The sequence below is a fragment of the Acinonyx jubatus genome, chromosome A3 (assembly GCF_027475565.1).
Source record: "Acinonyx jubatus isolate Ajub_Pintada_27869175 chromosome A3, VMU_Ajub_asm_v1.0, whole genome shotgun sequence".
Lineage (NCBI taxonomy): Eukaryota > Metazoa > Chordata > Mammalia > Carnivora > Felidae > Acinonyx > Acinonyx jubatus.
Genome location: NC_069388.1, coordinates 34,971,301 through 34,991,398, shown reverse-complemented (window position 1 = coordinate 34,991,398; position 20,098 = coordinate 34,971,301). Strand labels below are relative to the sequence as shown.

The following is a 20,098-nucleotide window of genomic DNA, read 5'->3' as shown; positions in this document are numbered from 1 at the left end:
CACTGAGAGTGTTTTCTTGCCTCCTCATTCTCAACCCACAAATAGCATCAAGCCTTCCCACCCCTTGGCTTTCCCTTCAAGCAACTGAAAAACCTCAAGTGGTTTTCCTCCAAAACCTCCATATTGAAATGCCCGTGCATTCTCCCGTCCTCTCTTCAGCCTCACTTGAAGCTTTTTCTCATCCTCCCTTCTTCTAGGTCTCCACTTGGAACCCCATCAATGGCCAAGCTCTCCCTGAAAGTGAGAAACTAGCCCCCAAACCCAACAAGACATTTTAAGGCTCCATCCACCAGACTTCTGAAGATTCTCCATTACTTCCTCTTGACTCTCCTCCTCATCATTCCCTTGAGGTTTTCTTCACTTCATGGAGATTTTTTTCTGCCTTTATCTTCAGGCTACCCCCTCTCTCTGTAATTGTGTACAGCCCTAGGGCTCTCAGTGATCTCCACAATGCCTGTCACCCAGTCTGTGTCTCCCAACTCTGCCCTCTTCCATGAGCACCAAAGCTGCATTTCCAACTTGTGCTAGATGTCTCCACCTGGGTGATATCTTAAAAATACATCCCCAACCAAATTTATTTTTAGCCCTGTCTCATCTTTGAAGTCACTCTCCCATCCCCAATCCTATATCTCCGCAGTGGCAGACCCCAAAGCAAAAATTAAGCTTCTGGGGCACCTGGGTGGCTCAGTTGATTAAGCATCAGACTCTTGATTTCAGTTCAGGTCATGCTCTCATGGTTCATGGGATCTAGCCCCACTAGATTCTCTCTCTCTGCCCTTCCCCTGCTCATGCAGACATGTGCACTCTGTCTCGCTCTCTGTCTCTCTCTCTCTCAAAATAAATAAACTATTAAAAAATTAAACAAGAGGGGCACCTGGGTGGCTCAGTCGGTTAAGCGTCCGACTTCGGCTCAGGTCATGATCTCGCAGTCCGTGAGTTTGAGCCCCGCGTCGGGCTCTGTGTTGACAGCTCAGAGCCTGGAGCCTGTTTCAGATTCTGTGTCTTCCTCTCTCTCTGACCCTCCCCCGTTCATGCTCTGTCTCTCTCTGTCTCAAAAATAAATAAACGTTAAAAAAAATTTTTTTTAAATAAAAAAAAAATTAAACAAGATTCAGCATCATATTATAGAAATATAGCATCAATAATAGTCCTTTTAGGGCCTATCAATAATAGTCGGTTGAGCATCCAACTTCGGCTCAGATCATGATCTCACGGTTCTTGAGTTTGAGTCCCAAGTTGGGCTCTGTGCTGACAGCTCAGAGCCTGGAGCCTGCTTCAGATTCTGTGTCTCCCACTATCTCTCTGACTCTCCCCCATTTGCGTGCTCACTCTCTCTCAAAAATAAGTAAACATTTTAAAAAAGAATAGTCCTTTTAATTAAAGTTTAGACCAGTAAAAATCTTTAGTATCTATATTTTTTGTGTTTTCTAAGATTCATGTGGTTGGTTGTGTCATTGTAGATTATTGAGAGGAGAGTAGCATCTGCTATTCAATTTTATTTTTTACCTTTTAATGGAACCTAAATTATGATTTCACTGTAGAATTGTAGTTGATTGATGGACCCCATTTCTTGCCAAAGTCCTACATTATGAATAATTTGATTCATGCGTTGATGGGCAATTGGGATAGTTAGAAGAATTTTACAGATGGGAGATTCTTAGCATGATTAAATCTATTAAGGAAATGAGAGCACTTTTGGCCTTCAGAATCTTCAAAAGCATCATGTTAAATGAGACCCAACCAACAGAATATTTCTAACTCTCTTTCTTAGAGTATTCACATTGTATTGCAATTAAAAATTGAGTCCTAGAGTTCATAAACTTATATTTGATTTAGAGAGTCATATATATACTTTTAACCTGTGAAATAAATATCATTAGTCTCTATTTTAACACAATGTTCTGTAGCATATCCTGATAGGAGAAAACAAAATAGACTCCTTTCCTGAGGGTAAAAATAACTATCTTCTTGAGAGTTAATAATAGAATCCAAGATATTGATATGGAGAGGTTCTGAGTTTCTGGCACCTTGCTTAGAATTGATGAGAAAGAATTTCAGAATATTACACAATGTGTAGAGGCAGAAATGGAAGAAAGACAGGGTACCTGAGTTCATACTTCAGGATGGGGGTGGACAAAGCATCTATGTGAACTTGGAATAACTATAAATATGTATACATGTCTAATGATAGTTTAGTTGATATATTGGTGCCTTTTATGTCAATACTCTAATTTGTCCCATTTTTCAGTTTGGCAAAGAAAAAAGGGGGGGAAATATAAACAACTATGCATACTCTCTAGTTAGCTTTGGAAGCATGGTTGGGGATCTCCTCTGAGACATCTCCTCTGAGATGTGCTAACATCATAGCAGTTAGCACACTGTAATTCAATCTCCGATTTATAGTCAGACTTTCCACTAGACTCAAGTTCCTCTTGAGAGCAGATCCTGTGTTTTCCTTACTGTATCTATAATGCCTGGTGCAAAGTAAGTTCCCAGGGAAGACTTCCTTAATGAATGAATGACAATGGGAGTCAGAAGTTGACATCTCCAGTAGCTCCCCACTGTCATGCTGCTGTGCGTTTTGTGTAAGAGGTGAGGGAAGATACTCTCAAAGTACTGCCTGCCATCCATATGTCATTGATCCTAAAGTACCTATTTTTTCATATTTTAACATCCCCAAAATACAGTGAAGGGCATGCCATGGTTTTGTGTGTCCTACCAAGATAATGGTATGATTCACAACTGATGGCATCTGAAATTCAGTGAAAGTACATTGTGTTGAAAGTACATTGTGTGAAATTCAGTGAAAGTACATTGTGTTTATCAGGGTATAAAATGAGAACAAGGTAAGAGGCACTGAGTGGGTTGGGTTGGGATAGTGAGGGGGAAGGAAGGTTGCAGTGTTAAGTAGGATGGTCAGGGTGGGCATTATAGAGAAGAGGAGATCTAAGAAAGACTACAAGGAGGTAAGGGAAGGAATATGTGGATATCTGAAAGGAGAATGTTCTAGGGAGAAGGAATATAGTGCAAGGGCATGAGTGTACCTGACTGCCCCACACCTAAGGAACTAAATAGGAGGCAGCTGTGCCTGGAGCAAGGGGGAAGTAGTAGGAGATGAAGTCAGAGATGGAATGAAGGTTGGGGAAGTAGATCTCACAAGGTTCTGAAGGTCATTGACTTTTGCTCTAGTGACATAAGGGACCCATGCAGGGTTCTGAGCAGAAATTTGACTTGATTTGAATTTTCTTTGTTAAAAAAAACATGTATTCTGTCTGGTGGCCAATAGCAGACTATATAGGGACAAGGGAAGAGACTAAGAGACCTGCCTTGAGTCTCTGACATGGATCTGGGGGAGAGAGGATGGTGGCTCAGGACAGGTGGTGACGACAGTGGAGGATGTGAAAAGTAGTTGGAACCTGGATATTTTATTAAAATGGAGCCGGGCACCCTCTCTTCCTGAGGGACTAGACACTGGTGTGAGAGAAGGACAGGGTTGAGGACAATGCCAAGGTTCTTGGCACAAGAAACTAAAAGAGAGGACTTGCCCTCACCTCAGTGAGGACAGCTGTGGATAGATGAGTTTGGGAGAAAATATCTGGAATCCAGGTGTGGGCATGTTGAATTTGAGTTAGCCTGATGGCAAGTGATCTGAATAATGTCGATATTGTCCAGCACTGCTGGATATTAGAGTCCCTGTGCTGGGAAAGAGGTCTGGTCTTGATATGCCTTAGTGTAGCATATCCTGATTTAAGCAAATGTATGATAAATGTTGTAACTTACTTGCTCCTTGAAGCCCCACAACAAGCAAAGACAACATCCTCTCAACTTCATTGTCATGATCAGATAGCCTTCTCTGGGGGAGTGGTCACATTTAGACCTGCTCCACAGAAACCTTTCTAAACTTTCTCTTTGCCTTTCTTTACACCTTATTTTAGACAGACTATCCTTTCTCTCCGTGGTAAATTCATGAAGGATCACTTTTACCTTTCTCCAAGGCCTGCCCACTTTGTTTGTTCAAATCCCAAGTTGAATCAGTGACGGGATCTGTTTAGAAATGGGGACAATTAAGACTTAGTGCCCTGAGAAGGTCTTTTCACCTGATGATGCTATACAGCAGTATTTGTGTCAGTGTTAGTGGTTAACTTGAAAACTCAAATGGATAGTAGACAGTTTTTCTTAATTGCAGAGCATGCTGTAATAGGCACTGTCCATTTCCTGAAAAAAAGAGAGAAAGTCTGAGACCTATGTCAATAAAAGAAAAATAACCATCAGCATCACAAGAGCCAGGTAAGTAAAGGAACAATGCATTAGGGTTGTGATGATATATGAGAAGATTAAATCATAATTACTATATGATTATAACCTTTAAAGCACATGATATATGGATGGAACACCAAGGAAGTTAAATCTCTATCTGATTAACATTAAAATGGTTATGGCATATAAAAAGGCTTGTTCAGAGGAAGCTACTATCCAATGCTTGTATGGTTTAAGCTAACAGTCTCCAAGGGGTTATGTGTGAACTAGATGATATAAGGGGTGTGGGAAGAAGATAACTAAGATGTGTAGCTTAGATGTATATTTTAACCTAAATAGATATTAATCTTTCTAATATTTAAAATATAGATTAGCACTAATAAAATATGGTTCTACTAAAATGTAGATATATTGATGGATAGGACGAATTGTATTTGACTGATGATGTATATAGTATAAATGTCTCAGCATCCTCTAGGACCTGGATAATATTTGCTTTTGGTTGTGAGAATATTATTTTCTATTCAAACTGGAAATAGAGTTAGTAGCAGAATAAATAAACATTGCTTTGAATATCAAAGCTGAAGAAGCATGAAGTGACTTTTCTTATTTTTGGTAAATATTGGCTTAACTTTGTAAATTTCACCCTTTTATATCCTATTTCTTTCTCTTTTTATCTATAATTTTCCTGATGTAATTTAGTGTTTCGGGAAAGTGAACAAGAGGTAAAGAGAGTTCTAGAAGGGTTATTAATGTGACTCTTTCATCTGATTTTGTCCCATACTAATAGCAACTCACTAGGAGCTGCCTTTTCCCCACGAGTCTAGAAAATTCATTTTTGGTCCTTTGGCCTCATCTCCAGACTGTGCAGAAAATGTGCCTCATGATAACAGTAGCTAGCTCCATGAAAGATTGTTTTAGAGATGGTACTCTTAAGAATTGGAAGTCTAGTTTAGTATGTTAAAATGTGAATTTTATCATAGAATATACATATTGGAAATAGATGTCAAATACAAATTCATATATGTATTATTCAGAATTCAGTTTCTTTGTTATTTGAGCTAGTAGTAAAGAGCATAGTTTTAGTTAAGATGCATTGATACATTTGCCCTTTGCTGCTAATTGAAAATAAAGGTCTTTAGCAAATAACCTACTAACAATGCTACTTAAATGTTTAGTTGTAATACTAAAGTGACTTTAAGGGACTGTAATAAATTTCCCCTGAAATATTAAAGTTTATGTAAATATAATTTTAAAAAATACATAAAGGTGGGCATATATATATTTCAATATACAAAGGTGGGAAAATATGTAAGGGAGGGACTTTGCATCCCTTCCCCCACCAATGCCAAGTTTTAGAATTGGTAGAATTCTAAAGGAAGGAAGAATTACAATCTATTAATTTAATGCAATACTAACCAAAATGCTAATGTAATTTTGTGAAGTATAAAATCTAATTCCAGAATGTATCTGGGAAAGAAAATGCTCCCAAAACAAAACAAATGAAAAATGTGAAAAAAAGAACAGTAACGAAAGTTTACCTAGCCAGATACCAAAATTTACTATAATAATTTAAAAAGTGAATTATGAACAAACTTAATTGTATTGCTTAGAGATATGTATATTATATAAAATATGTATGTGTGTGTATGTGTGTGTGTATATATATGTATATGTGTATATATATATACATGTAGATTTATATACGTGTGTGTGAATGGTTACCTGAAAGTTCACTTTATGCTGTTCATTACACTGTACATATAAATTGATTGCCCTTTCCTGTGTTATTTTGTATTTCACAATAGGAAAATAATGTGATCTAGAACCAGGAATAGACAAATATATTGGTGGAAAGAATTGGTAGTTGAGAAATGGACTCCTGTTTATATGAGAATTTAGGTAGCATTTCCATTTAGTTTAGAGAGGGTGAAAAATCAAATAAATGGGACCATGTAGAAAGATCATCCATGCTTCATTATGTATAGTAAAAGTCAGTTAAAGAACCAAGTGTAATAAAAAAAAATAAAAGTATTAAAAATAAACATTCAAAGTATTAAAAATAACATTGGAGAACTTGTTTGTAATCATGGTAAGTTTGTAATACTCCTGAGGCTTAAGAGATGTTAAGACAAAAAACCCCATATCAATCAATTAAATATTAACCTACTTACAGTTCTTTGGATTAATATTTTAGTTAAAAGTTACAGACTTAAAAATAAATATGCATTTTTAGGGGCACCTGGGTGGCTCAGTCAGTTAAGTGTCCAATTTTGGCTCATGTCATTATCACGCAGTTTGAGATTGAGGCCTGCATCAGGCTCTGTGCTGATGGCTCAGAGCCTGGAACCTGCTACGGATTCTGTCTCCTATTCTCTCTGCCCCTACCCCTCTTGCACTTTGTCCCTCTCTGTCTCAAAAGTAAATAAACATAAAAAATATTTTAAAAACACACACACAATTTTAAAGGAATTTTGCCCAATTAATAAAAGCACTCTCCAGAAATTCCTTCATCTTCATACTCACAGAGCTTCACACAGACCTGTCCTCATGCTCAGCCTTCCCAGGCCTTGTTATAATGCAGGAAATACCCTTGCTTCTTGACCCCACAGTTTTTGCTCCAGATTGCACATCCTCAGCTTGGTCATTTTTCCTTTTACACTAGGTTTTTCTCATCACACTATATGTATAAATTGATAGTGCTTATCTCAAAAAAGCAACAAGACCCACCGCTGGCAATGGCCCTCATCTTCCATCCTAGCTTTCTGCCATTTCTTTTGCCCTTTCTCCCTGAGATTTAGGAAGACATATGCATACAGTTCTACTTATTTCTATCCATTTACTCTTGATTTTACTCAAGTAATTCGTTCCCAATTACAGTAACCGATCTTGTCAAGGAAACCAGCTACCTTCGTGTTGTCAAATCCAATGAACACTTTCTTTTACTCCTCCTTTATGTCTCAGGTGAAATATTAAACCCACAGAGATACCTCCCATGTCCACCATACCTAAAGTAGCACTAGCCCCTTTCTACTTCTTTCAACCTTTTGTTTTCTTCCTGGCACATCTTATACTAGGGGCTTATAATGAATGTATCTTTTTTGTCTATTTAATTGCTGTATGACAAACTGTCCCCCAAACAACAAGTGTTTCTCCTCTTATGGTTTCTATGGATCAGGAATTCAGGAGCAACTTCACTGGGTCTCTCATTCATGTTCCTTCATGAGATTATAGTCAGAGTATTATTGATTAGGGCTGCAGTCTCTTCTGAAGCTATTGATGGGTTTGGGGGTCAGCTTTTCAGCTTTCTTCTATGGCTGTTGTCAGGAAATCTCCATTCATTCGTCACCACATAGGCCTGTCTATAGGGCTGCCCAAGTGTTCTCCTCATGGACATCTGCCTTCTCCCTGAGCAAACGAAGGGGGCATGTTGACAAACATTGGTTGAATGAGTAAATGGATGGATATACTACTAGACAGCAAAAATGGAGGTATGGAGTTGTTCAGACCAGGGATGAAATTCTGCCTTCTCCTTTTAGTGGCCCTGAACTTTGAGCATATTAATTTCTATGAGCCTAAGTTTTGTCATGTCACCGGTGTTCTGTTAACACCTATTTTCACAGGAATACTATGAGGATGAACTGAGATTGCATACACAAAGCACTTCCTTGAGAATTCAGTTCAAAGTAAACATTCAAATTTTAGTTTACCTGATTTTCCACTGTCTTGCCATTTTCCCCAACACTCGTAACAATAACCATTTCTCCACTATATGATGTCAGAATTTTAAATGCAACTCTTCTCATGATAAATTACTTAAATGATCAGTATTTGAAGAAAAATTGATTTACATTCCATTGGGGGAGATTTAGCATGAATGTATAATCCATAGCTATTAGGTTCCCCCCCCCCCAAGAGAATTCTAATATGTATATAGGGGGAACAGTTAACAAATGTGTCAGATGGACAGCCAGTTTTTCAGTGCAGGAAGACTACCTGCAGTTTAGAGTCGATATTCTGTCTAAAAGAAATGAATGTGATAATACTTGTACCTAAAGGAAAATGAAAGGATTCATCTATAGTTACACCATTTATTCCTATGTGAACTGACAGCAGGGTGAATTTGGAAAATTGTTTAGTGAAGGGCATATGAGGCCATGGGACTCTGTGCATGGAAAGGAGCTGTTCAACAACTTTGATTGAATCCCAAACTGTAACAGACTTCACCCAAGCTGTCCTGAAACTTGATAACATATGAGTGAGTATACTGATGCTGTTCTTTTCTTTTTTCTCGAAAGAATCCTAGGTGTAATTTTTATTAATGAAAGGCAAAGGTGTACATTTTATGGTTATATGAGTTTTCACAAATGTATATATATGTACAATCCACACTCCGATAAGGATAGAACATTGCTGTCACCTTAAAATATTCTTTATGCCCCTTCCCAGTCATGTACCACAACCCCCAAGGTAACCCTTGGTCTGATTTCTGTCATCACTACATTAATAGCCTATTCTAGAAAGTATGTACTGTCACACCTATAACTATACCTTTGAGGTCCATTGTTGTGTATTATCCGTAGTTCCTTCCTTTTTTCTTTGAAAAAAGTATCCCAGCATATGGGTATACCACAATTTGTTGATCCACTCATCTGTTTGAACAGTTGCATTGTTTTTGTTTTTTGGCTGTTATGAATAAAGCCTCAATGAACTATTTTGCACATCTTTTCTTTTGGGTAAATACAGAGGAATGGGTAATAAGGTTAGTGTTGAAGTTGTTAAGAAACAGCCAAGGCATTATTGAAAGTGGTTTTACCGTTTTATACTCCCACCAGCTGGGTAGGAGCTGTCCAGTTGCTGAACCCTTCTAACATTTGAGGTTGACTGCCATTTCACTTTTAGGTATACATAATCTCTCCTAGTTAGGTTATATGCATACTCCAATTTTCTCCAGTCACAACTTTTGCTTTAGTTTCATAAGAGATTTTGGTGTTTGTTTCCTTCTTCTCCCAAACTCTTCTAGTCAGAAGGGTTCCCACCAGATGATGGTGATGGTCTCCTCCAGGGCATGTCTCTAGCCTGCTGGCACTTCCCAGCAGGAAGTGAAACACCTTGTGAAAACACAGGGTGTTTTAATATCCTGCAAAATGGGACACCTCAAGCCAAGGTGTTTTCATCACCTGCAAAATGGGACACTGACAATAACCACCTAGTTGTGGTCATGTGAGAATAAAATGATAAAAATTGTGAGAATAAAGTATTAAAAGCACTTAACCAAAGGTACCTCAGGGTCCCAACTCTGCTATCTGTTATTATCATGATGGCTGTTAGAATATTAATGTCTCTATTGTCACTTCTGGTGCCTACTAACTTGGCTCTTTCCCACCTTCTGCCTTTGCTTGCCACATGCTTTTATTTTCTTTCTTTTTGTTCTCTGTTCCATTTCACATAGTCCATAGCCATATTAACTCAACATGTAATCTTCAGGGTTTGGGGTTTTCTTTTTCACTTATAAGACCAGTTAAGAGAAGTGTGACCTACAGCCAACAAAGGTGGGGGTGAAGTAACATATAATTTACTAGCATAACATGCACTCACTGTCAAATGCTTATCATATAGAATTGAAAGAGAAAAAAAGGACAAGCCATGTCTCTTTCTACTGTTGCATGTTGTAGTTCTTTGGGTAAAGTCAGCTCATTTTCTAGACAGATCCTCATGAGTGGCTTTCCATACCTTGTTGAATTCATCATAGCCCCTTTTAATTTTGAAGGGTAATGAATCTAATTTCTCAGCATGTTGACTTCTGTATCTTAGTTTGAGTTTTCCCTGCAGACCTTTGAGGAGACTGTGTAAGGTGTACTGGAGTTTTCTCCACTGAGGGGTGAGAAAGTTGGGATATTTATCAACACCTGCTTGTTTGAAGATTGCTCTTGGAGTCAACTCCCTGGCACTTCCAGCTGGCCATACACACAGGCTGAGCACCACCTCCTTGAACCTCCAGCCAAGGGAAGCAGGAGTAACTTGCTAAGTGAGGAAAGTCTCTGCTGGTGCCCCCAGTGTGGGCCCAGGGGATATGCATGGGCACTGACAGCATCTGCTTTCTTACTTCTCAAACACCAATGCATGTTAACCACATTTAGTACAGAGACTAATGTATGAAAAATAATAGTGCTGCTTTATTAATATTCAATGAGACTCCTGACCACCAGGAATTCCAAATGTGTGTTCTGACAATGACAGCCTCTCTTTGTGGTTATATCCTGGTGCGAAGTCAGGTTATCTTCACAAAGAGATTGGGGCTTTCAGAGCTGGTGATGTGAGCTTCTTGGCTGGTGTCCTTAAGCTCTGTAGACCAATGGCATCCATCCCTGAGCAGGGCTTTTCCTTCATGGGGACAGCCTTGGGCACTCCTGTAAAACACTCAGTCTTGAATCTGATTCTGTTTTTGTCCTTTTACTGTAGACACGTGGCTGACCACTCTCCTCCTCCTGACCGTGCAATTGCTCAGACATAAGTGTGAGGGTTATAATCATAATCCAATTATACCTTCCCCAGGTCACCTTAAATTAGTTCTTAGAGTCACCAGTAATCTCTTAGTCACAGCTCCAGATGGTTTCTCTTCTACGTGACTTTTGGATTCTTTGTCCTCTCTGTACCAAGGTTACATTTAATTTCACTTTTGGGGAGATTCTTTAGTGTTACCTCCACCTAGCTTCCTGCTAATATTTTCTTCACAAAATTTTGAGAGTTAGTTAGAAATGCAGTCATTTATTTTAAAAAAATCATTGTTGTCTGCTCATGCTTGACACTGCCATAGTGGAAAGAGCTCTGAACTATGTTAGTTTGAATGCTATAAAAGTAGCAATATCTGACCACTTTTGACCTATAAAATAAGTTTCATATGGGTCTGCTGACATAAAGGCAGTAATTTTCAATGTAAAAACTGAGTTAAGGGGCGCCTGGCTGGCTCAGTCAGTTAAACATCTGACTCCTGATTTCTACTCAGGTCATGATCTCATGGTTCGTGAGTTTGAGCCCTGCATTGGGTTCTGTACTGACAGTACAGGGCCTGCTTAGGATTTTCTCTCTCCCTCTTTCTCTCTTCCCCCTCCTGTTCATGCGTGCATGCTCTCTGTCTGTCTCTGTCTCTCTCTCTCAAAAATAACCATGAAAAACAATAAAAAATAAAAACTGAGTCAAGATGTCTGTGTTACTATGATGAGGCTTTTATGTGGCTGTGGCTTCTTGTCTCCCTCCCACCTGTTTGGATCTTACTTACATGTAAAACGCGTTTGGCTAGAAAAATTCTAAGGAGCTTTCCAACAATAGTAGTCTTTGGTTTTATGAATCTTAAGAGAGGCAGGAAGGCTCCAGGATGTGGGTCACTGCTGTGGCTGCCACAAGAAATCCTGCTTCAGGAATCTTTTTCATATTATATATCTACAGTCTTAGGAAAATGGTCTTTCCAGGTATCTGTTTACTCCTAGTAGTTCTCCCCTCTCCTTTTCTAATGTCTTCCTTACTGGACACTTTTTTCTTGCCCTCAAGACTGCTCTAGTCTGAGCTGTCTGTTCCCATGATAGCCTTAAGCAATAGGAGACTCTGGTGACTTGGCATCCATTGATCCTACCACCTTTACACCATTCCTCACCCTCTTCATGTCCTTTCCCCCTGTTCCAGCTCAGATTCTAGTCTCACCTCCATTATTATAGCTCCTTTCTTGCCTACACGTGGTATACATTTCCCCTTTCTCCTTTTCTCTGCACTTGGCCACATTCTAGCCCTGATTACATTCAACTCTTGATTCACTTGCTGCCTGCACTTGCCCAGCTAAACACAGCTGGAGAAAACCCTACCACTGTGTTGGCTGGTTTCACTTTCCATTCATGACCACAAACCACCCAGGAGCCCTTTGAGCTGCTGGGCATCTGATGATATTTCCTGAATCCATTTGGTCTCTTGTCTTAGGTACCTGTTCCATACCTTCTCTTCTGTCTCATTTCTACTTGTACCTGATATTCTTCTTTCATGAAGAAAAGAGAAACCATCAGAATAGAATGCCCCCTCGCCACCGCCATCACACTACCAATTTTGATTCTGCACCTATGGTCTCTGCCTTGTTACCTTTTCTCTGAATGAACTGTTTAGTTCTCCTGCCAGGGCCATAGGGTCAAACCTTCCACTTAGGAAGCAGAGTGCCATCCTTTCTTGCTTGCACTCTCAACTCTTCCTCTCTCCTGAACCATCGGTTTTACCTTTCTGCATCACCCACATTTATGCTTATTTTTTTCCTTTTAAAACATTCTCTAGAATTTCCAGCTATCACCCCCGTTTTTCTATTCCTCTTTAGAACAAAATTCCTCAGTAGAACCATTCACACAGTTCTGCAGTCACATCATTGCATGGTCTCCTAGTTCTGTATTCCACCAGCTACTGCTGATGACTTTGGACCAGTTTCAGTTTTTAAAGAGCTTATCCCTCTAGAAATAATGCATCTTAATACCAGAGGCCAACTCACATGGGGGAATGGCTGGTTTGTGGTTTCAAACAGATGAAAAGAAGATGAAGAGCAGGCATATATTTAGAGAAAAGTGAAACCATTCAATTCCATCACCTTTGTTGAAGCAGTTCAGTTTACTCCGTACCTTCAATGTGCTCTCTCTAGCCCGCAGCTGAGCTAAAGGCACATTAAGTCTGTCTAACTGGGCTTGAAGGAAAGCTTGGAGACCATTTGTTCTCTTAAATCTCTTTGGTTTGCAATTGTCAGATTCAATTTTGAGGTGAAGAGTTCAGAGCGTCATTGAAAGTTAGGAAAAGGGGAAGAGCTATAGCCCAATCTGATAAATTATGTCAAAGTCTTCACCCTGTAGTGGTTGTAGCAAAGAAGTATTTTTAGTCTGATAGCTGAGGGGTAGAGCATGTCACAGGGACACTGTATATTGATGCAGACTGGCCGGGATACAGAGGAATTAGTATACTCTCTGCCTTGTATTTTGATGGCATGCTTTATTCCATGGGCAAACTTTGCAGGTAAGATTGGAAATCTTACGTCCACACACTTGGAAATGGGTCTGCTTCAGTGTCCCTGTAGTGATGCCATGGTTCAAGTCATGCCCTGTCTGCCTATCTTTGCATTCATCTAACAAATGGTAATTATGCCACATTTGCTGGGCTGTGCGTCCGATTAGTTAGACGTTCAGGCCTAATAAGTTATAGCTCTGTGGTCATTGGCTTATTTTGAAAATGTTTAAACATTGCAGTCAGAGGGAATTCAGGGAAGGTGTCAGTCTGGAAGGCATAGTTTATTATCTTTTACAATCCTCTTACAAACATGGGGCAATTAGATAGCAAAGCTGGAAATCCACGGACAATGATTAGAACAAAACTAGGTGACAGGCTGTCCCCTTGAATCCCAAGTATAAGTAAGACAGGCCAGACCCCCAGTGCCACAAGACCTACTTGGTATCCATGTGTAGCAGGAAGAAATAAGGGGAAGGAGCAGAGGGACTGAAGGACTACCCAACTGAGACATCTAAAACTAGGCAATAGATACCCGGTGGAAAGTGTAAATATTGCCCGGAAAATGTGTTTCTTCTTTAGTCTTTTTTTTTTTTTTTTTAAAGCACTTATTGATTGTCCACATTCTGCCAGGCCCAGTTTCAGATACCAGAGAGGGCGTGTCAAACATGATAGAAAAGGTCTCTCTATTTTTAGGGTTTTTTAAGTTTTTTTTTTTTTTAATTTTATTTTGAGAGAGTGAGAGAGAGAAAGCAAGCAGGGGAGGGGCAGAGAGAGAGGGAGACATAATCCCAAGCAGGCTCCATGCTGTCAGCCCAAAGTCCCAATGCAGGGCTTGAACTCCCAAACTGGGAGATCATGACCTGAGCTAAAATTAAGAGTTGGAAGCTTAACCAACTGAGCCACACAGGTGCCCCTATTCTTAGGTTTATTTTTATGTGGAGCTTATGTTCCAGAAGAGAAACATATAGACAAAATTTTGGAGACATAGGTGTGCTGAAGAAAATAAAAGGGCAGTGGGAAGGGGCCTTGGGTGTAGAAGTTCTGTTATTACAGAATAAATAGAGATTTACAAATTCCATTGAGGGGGTGACATTTGAGTAGACCAATAACTTAGGGGACCCAATTTAATAAAGAGAATGATTAGGAAAACCTTTGCTATGATCTGAATGTTTCTGTCCCCCAAATGTCATATGTTGAAGTCATTCCCAACAGTGAGGGTATTAGGAGACAGGCTTTTGTGAGGTGCTTAAATCATGAGGGTGGCACCCTATGAATGAGATTAGTGCCTTTCTAAAAGGGGCTTCAGAGAGAGCTCTAGTCCCTCCCACCATATGACGGTACAGCGAGAAGGTGAACCAGGAACAGGACCCTCACCAAAACATGACCATGCTGGTGACTTGATGTTAGGCTTCCCATCTGTCAGATCTGTGAGCAATAAACTTGTTTGTATACCACCCAGTCTGTGGTATTTATAGCATCCCTAATAGACTAAGACAGCCTTGTTGTTTATTTGATGCAGTGTTGAAAATTATTCACTTAAATAGGTTAATCATTCTGCTTTGCAATCTTGATATTCAATTTTTTTTCCTTATAGAATACCAAAGGCTGCCTTCATCCAAAATCAGACTGAGTAATTTTGATGACACAACTACCCGAGGCCAAACAAAAATGATATTTATTATTTCCAAAAGAGCCAGAGGGACTTCTAAGATTGGTGCAGTGATTCAACCTTGTCATCAGAGATCCAGCTCTGCTACCCACAGGGTGTCGGTTAAGATGGCGGTCATAGTTCCAGGCATCCAGGTCTCACACAGCCGTATCTTAATATAAGAAGGAGAAATAAAGTCTGCTCATCTCTTTTCTCTCTTGTAGCTTCTCTTCCTCACCTTTCTCTCTCAAAACAATATTTTATTGAAGTGTATTATACACACAGAGAAGTGTACATATCCTAAGTATACAGCTTGATGTATTTTCACAAACTAAACGCATCTGGTATCTAGCACTCAGATCAAGAAACAGAATATAATTAGCACCCAAGAAGTCTGTCAGAACCCCCTTTTCCGTAACTGCCTTCTCCAAGTGTAACTAGTTGTGTAATTTTAAATTTCTAACACCACAGATTAATTTGCCTCTTTTGAAGTTTAACCTAAATAGAACCACATACTAAGTACTGTCTTGTGTTGGCTTTTTTCACTCATTATGTTTGTGAGGTTCACAGGCATTTTTTGTGTATGGTTGTAAATCGCTTTCATTGCTTGATAGTGCTCTATTGTCCATTCTGTTGATGAGCATTTGAATAGTAAGCAGTTTTGTTGTGAGTAGTGCTGCAGTGAACATTCCAGTACATATCTTTTAGTGATCGTATGCCTGCATTTCTTTTGGGTATACTGTATAACTGTTCCATTTTTAGTAGAGAATTCTTTCTTGATGTTCTATATCCTATTTCCTCTCAAGCTTTATTGGTCAATATTGAGTCATATGCCTATCTCCTATTTGCAGCAGTCTCTGGGAAAGAAAGTAGTCAGTGATAGGCCATTAAACATTGAACAACCAGCTCTCTGCATGAAGATTTGGGAAGTGGGGCTGATCTGTAGTATTTTCCAGTTTCCTTGGTGTAAATACTTCCACTGTGGCCAATTTCTAGGTACCTATGTTACATCAACTGGCTTGCAAAGCAGCTCTCCTAACCTAGTACAGGCTGGATCCAGCATACCACTAACTCTCATTTTTGCCATTTAAAGTTGAAGTTTGGCTCTGCCAGAAAAAAAAAAAAGGCAGGGGAAGGGTAGAGAAGGTTGTTCTTTATCAAGGATAAATTAATAGAACACCATTCTGTTCCAAAGATTGTTCTTGTAAAATTCTGCTATTGATGAAAACTGGTTTTTAGAGACTGTTAGAATATACTAGATTTATGCTGTGATTATATCCCCAAGTTACAGCAGCTCAATACACAAGTCATTTTTCACTCACACCCTGTCCTCAATAGATGAAGCAACCCTCCAGGGCTGCTGTTCTCAATGCGTTGATTCAGCAGCCTTGGTGGGTCCTGTGTTAGGACTCTTCATTTAAACACTCAGGCTCCATGGCCATTGGAGCAAAGGAGAGACGTCAAGGTTATGCATGGATGTGTAGGAGCTTCAGCTCAGAAATGACTTGTCACTTCCACTCAGAGGTCATTGGCTAGAACTGGTTACCTGGTCCCTCCACACTGCAAAGGCAGTTGGCAAATGTGGGAGGTCACTTGGGATATTTGACGCACTGTAAATGTCTCTGCCACATAGAGACCATCCACTCAGGGCCATGTGTTTTTGGTTTTGTTTAAGTCTTCTTTTAATTCATTTCTGTTTATTTCCATTCTTGCTTTTATCTGAATTATTTTAGAAAATAACTGACAGCTGTACTCAAAGAATTATCCCCTAGTAATGCATTTTCTCAACAAATAGAAAAGCAGAGAAACTCTTTATTAAACAATAATAGCATCAGTTGTAACGAATATTTTTGATATATGAGTGATGGGCTTTTATGTTGGACTCTATCTCTTGTACGTATAATGCTTGAAGCATAATACTTTGCAAACACCATAGTAATTAATGTAGGCAAGTCATTAGTGGATGCTAAAACCACTGGGTTAAAGGTTGTTGGGCAAGAGAAATATTCACATAGTCTTAAAACTATCATCCACAGGGGCATCTGGGTGGCTCCGTCAGTTAAGTGTCTGACTTTGGCTCAGGTCATGATCTCACAGCTCATGAGTTTGAGCCCTATGTTGGGCTCTGTGCTGACAGCTCAGAACACGGAGCCTGCTTCAGATTCTGTGTCTCCCTCTTTCTCTGCCCCTCCCCCGCTCACACCCTGTCTCTCCTTAAAAAAATAAACATTAAAAAAAAAGTACATCCACAGATGATTTATTGCCTACAACAGGGAACAATACCATTAAACTGCAGATATTTGGCAGACATTGCTCTTTCCAACTGATCAAATTTAATACTGTCAATAATGGGACGTATTGAAACCATGTATCCCATAAGATGCATTGAGAAAGGATGTAATGTCATCTATGCAGTGTTTATTCCAAAACTTAAGGTAATCATGAGGAAATATATTGGACAAGCCAAATTGAGGATGATTTTTGAAAAAAATTCAGTTATACTCTTCTAAAATGTCAATGACACAAAAGCCAACACATTGGTATAGATTAAAGGCATCTCAAGAATCTTTGTGATCAAATGCAGTGTGTGGTTCTGGATTGGATTCTGGAAAAGTGAAGCTATAAAGGACATTATTGGGACAATGTGGAGATTTAGATTATAGACTAAATATTAGATAGTAATAGTGTATCAATGTTAAATTTCCCAAATACGATCAATATATTGTGGTTACGTGGGAATATGACTTTGGCCTTAGGAGAAATGTTCTTAATACTCATGAGTAAAGTGTCATATATGCAAATAGCTTTCAAATAATTCCCTGGAAAGTATATGTATATATCAGTATATGTAAGTATGTTTAATTATCTACACAGCATACAGATATACATAGAGCTAGGGAGATAGAGACAGGGAGAAAAAGCAAATGTGGCAAAATGTTAGCCTTTGGCTAATGTAGGTGAAGGCTACATATGCATAAATGTTCTATTCTTGCAACTTTTCTACAGTTTTGAAATTTTTCAGAATAAAAAAATTGAGAAAATGCAGTTGATTCCATTTATTCTGCAGTTTTACAACTCAATCCATTCTGTAATATTTTGGGCAAAGTCTTACTGGGATCAACTCCATTGTGTTTAATCTGTATTTGTCTAGTTATCTGGTGAGAATTGAGCTTTAAGAGGAAGGATTCTTAGCAATCAGCGCTCTACCCCGAAGACACATGGAACAAGGGAAAGATCCCATCCAGAGAAAATCTTATGTGTGTTTGGATTGCTACAGCATCATGACTGGACAGGATTAATTTTCTATGAGAAACAATGACTTCAGGAAGAGTAAAACTAGACATAACTTCCCCCTTTATCACTTCTGTCAGTTTAGTTTTGGTATTACCCAAAACTGGGGGGAAAAATCTTTGTCTAACTCTTGAATAACACTGGTGATACTTGATATGCTTATGTTGTAAGGAAAGCGATTCAGCATAATCTCTGGTGCTAAATGAATAAGCTGTGCTTCTGCAACAGGCCCTGTTATTTTGTGGAAAGAGTATCAATGTTGGTTGAATTGATACAGATGATGAACTTCAAAAAGAAGCTGAACTCAGATAAATATGCATTTTCTCTAAACCATCAAAAACTTGAAATTCTGTGCTGGGAACTTCTGGGAGCATTCTGTGAGAAATAGGCTGATGGATTTCTGGAAGCAACATTGATACTCATCATGTCTTTTAGGAGTCCAAATCCAAAAGTGAGAACAGCAGATTTGTGTGGGATAGTTTTGCTCAGAATTGAAAACAACAGTCATTTTTTGGGTTGTTCCCAGGATGATTGTTGATCAAAGTGATCATTAAACCCTCAATACTGGCACTTCTTGTGAATAGCATGGAGAAATAAATGATGAAGTTTTAAGATGTTTTCATTATTTTGTCATTGCCCTAAAAGTCTGGAATGAGCTTTTTAATCTTCTCTTTTTTCTTTAAAAAAAATTTTTTTTAATGTTTATTTTGAGAGAGAGAGAGAGAGTGCGCATGAGAAAGCGCACAAGCGGGGGAAGAACAGAGAGAGAGGGAGACACAGAATCTGAAGCAGGCTCCAGGCTCTGAGCTGTCCGCACAGAGCCCAGTGCAGGGCCCAGACTCGTGAGTGGCGAGATCATGACCTGAGCTGAAGTCAGACACTCAACAGACTGAGCCACCCACTTCTCTTTTTTCTTATTCTTTACTTTTTTCTTTACTTTTCTTTTCTTTTCTTTTCTTTCTTTTTTTGTTTCTACTTTTTGAAACACATTTTTTTAAAAAAATATTATTTGTGGTAAATAGGCCTCACAGGGCTGGAATGCTGTGGCTGCCACAGCTTTTCATAAAGCCACACAGCAAGGGCATCCACACTGTTTGATTTAATTACACATATTTAAATACCTTTCACTACAAGCCCAGAATAAAATGAGGTAGGGGCATACCCCTCAGTAGAGTAGCAGTTTATCCCGATGTGAAGTTGTGCACTTACCTAATAGTTTTATTGACTAAATGGCTCATAGGTGGATGTTGAATAGAGAATGACGTGGTTGTTTCCATAACTTGGCTATTGTTGAAAGTGCTGCTATAAATATGGGGGAGGGGAAAAAAAAAAGTTAGAGAGGCAGGGAGCCAAACCATAAGAGATTCTTAAAAACTGAGAACAAACTGAGGGTTGATGGGGGGTGGGAGGGAGGGGAGGGTGGGTGATGGGCATTGAGGAGGGCACCTGTTCGGATGAGCACTGGGTATTGTATGGAAACCAATTTGATGATAAATTTCATATTAAAAAAAAAAAAAGAGGATGACATGGTTGGTATACATTGTGACCTGAATGTAACCTTAGGTGCAAAGCTTGAAATAGTCTCTTGATGTTTTATAAGATCCTCTTCTCCAGGATCCAACATTCTGTCACCAGGCAACATTGTCTTCCTGCCTCCAGGGAGTCATTCCCAGGTGTGTTTGAGTAAACGTGGTAACAGCACTCCTTGTGGGCTTCACAAAAGACACCTGCATGGGACTGGAGGTACCTCCCTTCTGGACATTGTTCACTGGGTATGGTCTACACTCAAGGTGCAGCTTTGTGCAGAACAGGTACTCAAATGGAGGTCCATGTGCTGGTGGCATCGTCATCACCTGGGGGCTTGTTTGAGATGCTAGCTCT

The 20,098-nt window shown here is 39.3% G+C and overlaps 1 protein-coding gene across 2 annotated transcripts in view; it reads left to right on the top strand.

Moving 5' to 3' along the window:
* Nucleotides 1–20,098, top strand: part of PAK5 (p21 (RAC1) activated kinase 5) — a 283,919-nt gene that overhangs the window by 52,413 nt on the left and 211,408 nt on the right. The window contains exon 2 of one of the 2 annotated variants that reach the window (XM_027069576.2): nucleotides 4,187–4,287. The exons of the other annotated variant lie outside the window; for it this stretch is intronic. The gene's annotated coding sequence lies outside the window, so the exon portion shown is untranslated. The remainder of the gene's footprint in view (nucleotides 1–4,186; nucleotides 4,288–20,098) is intronic. 2 annotated transcript variants of the gene reach the window in all.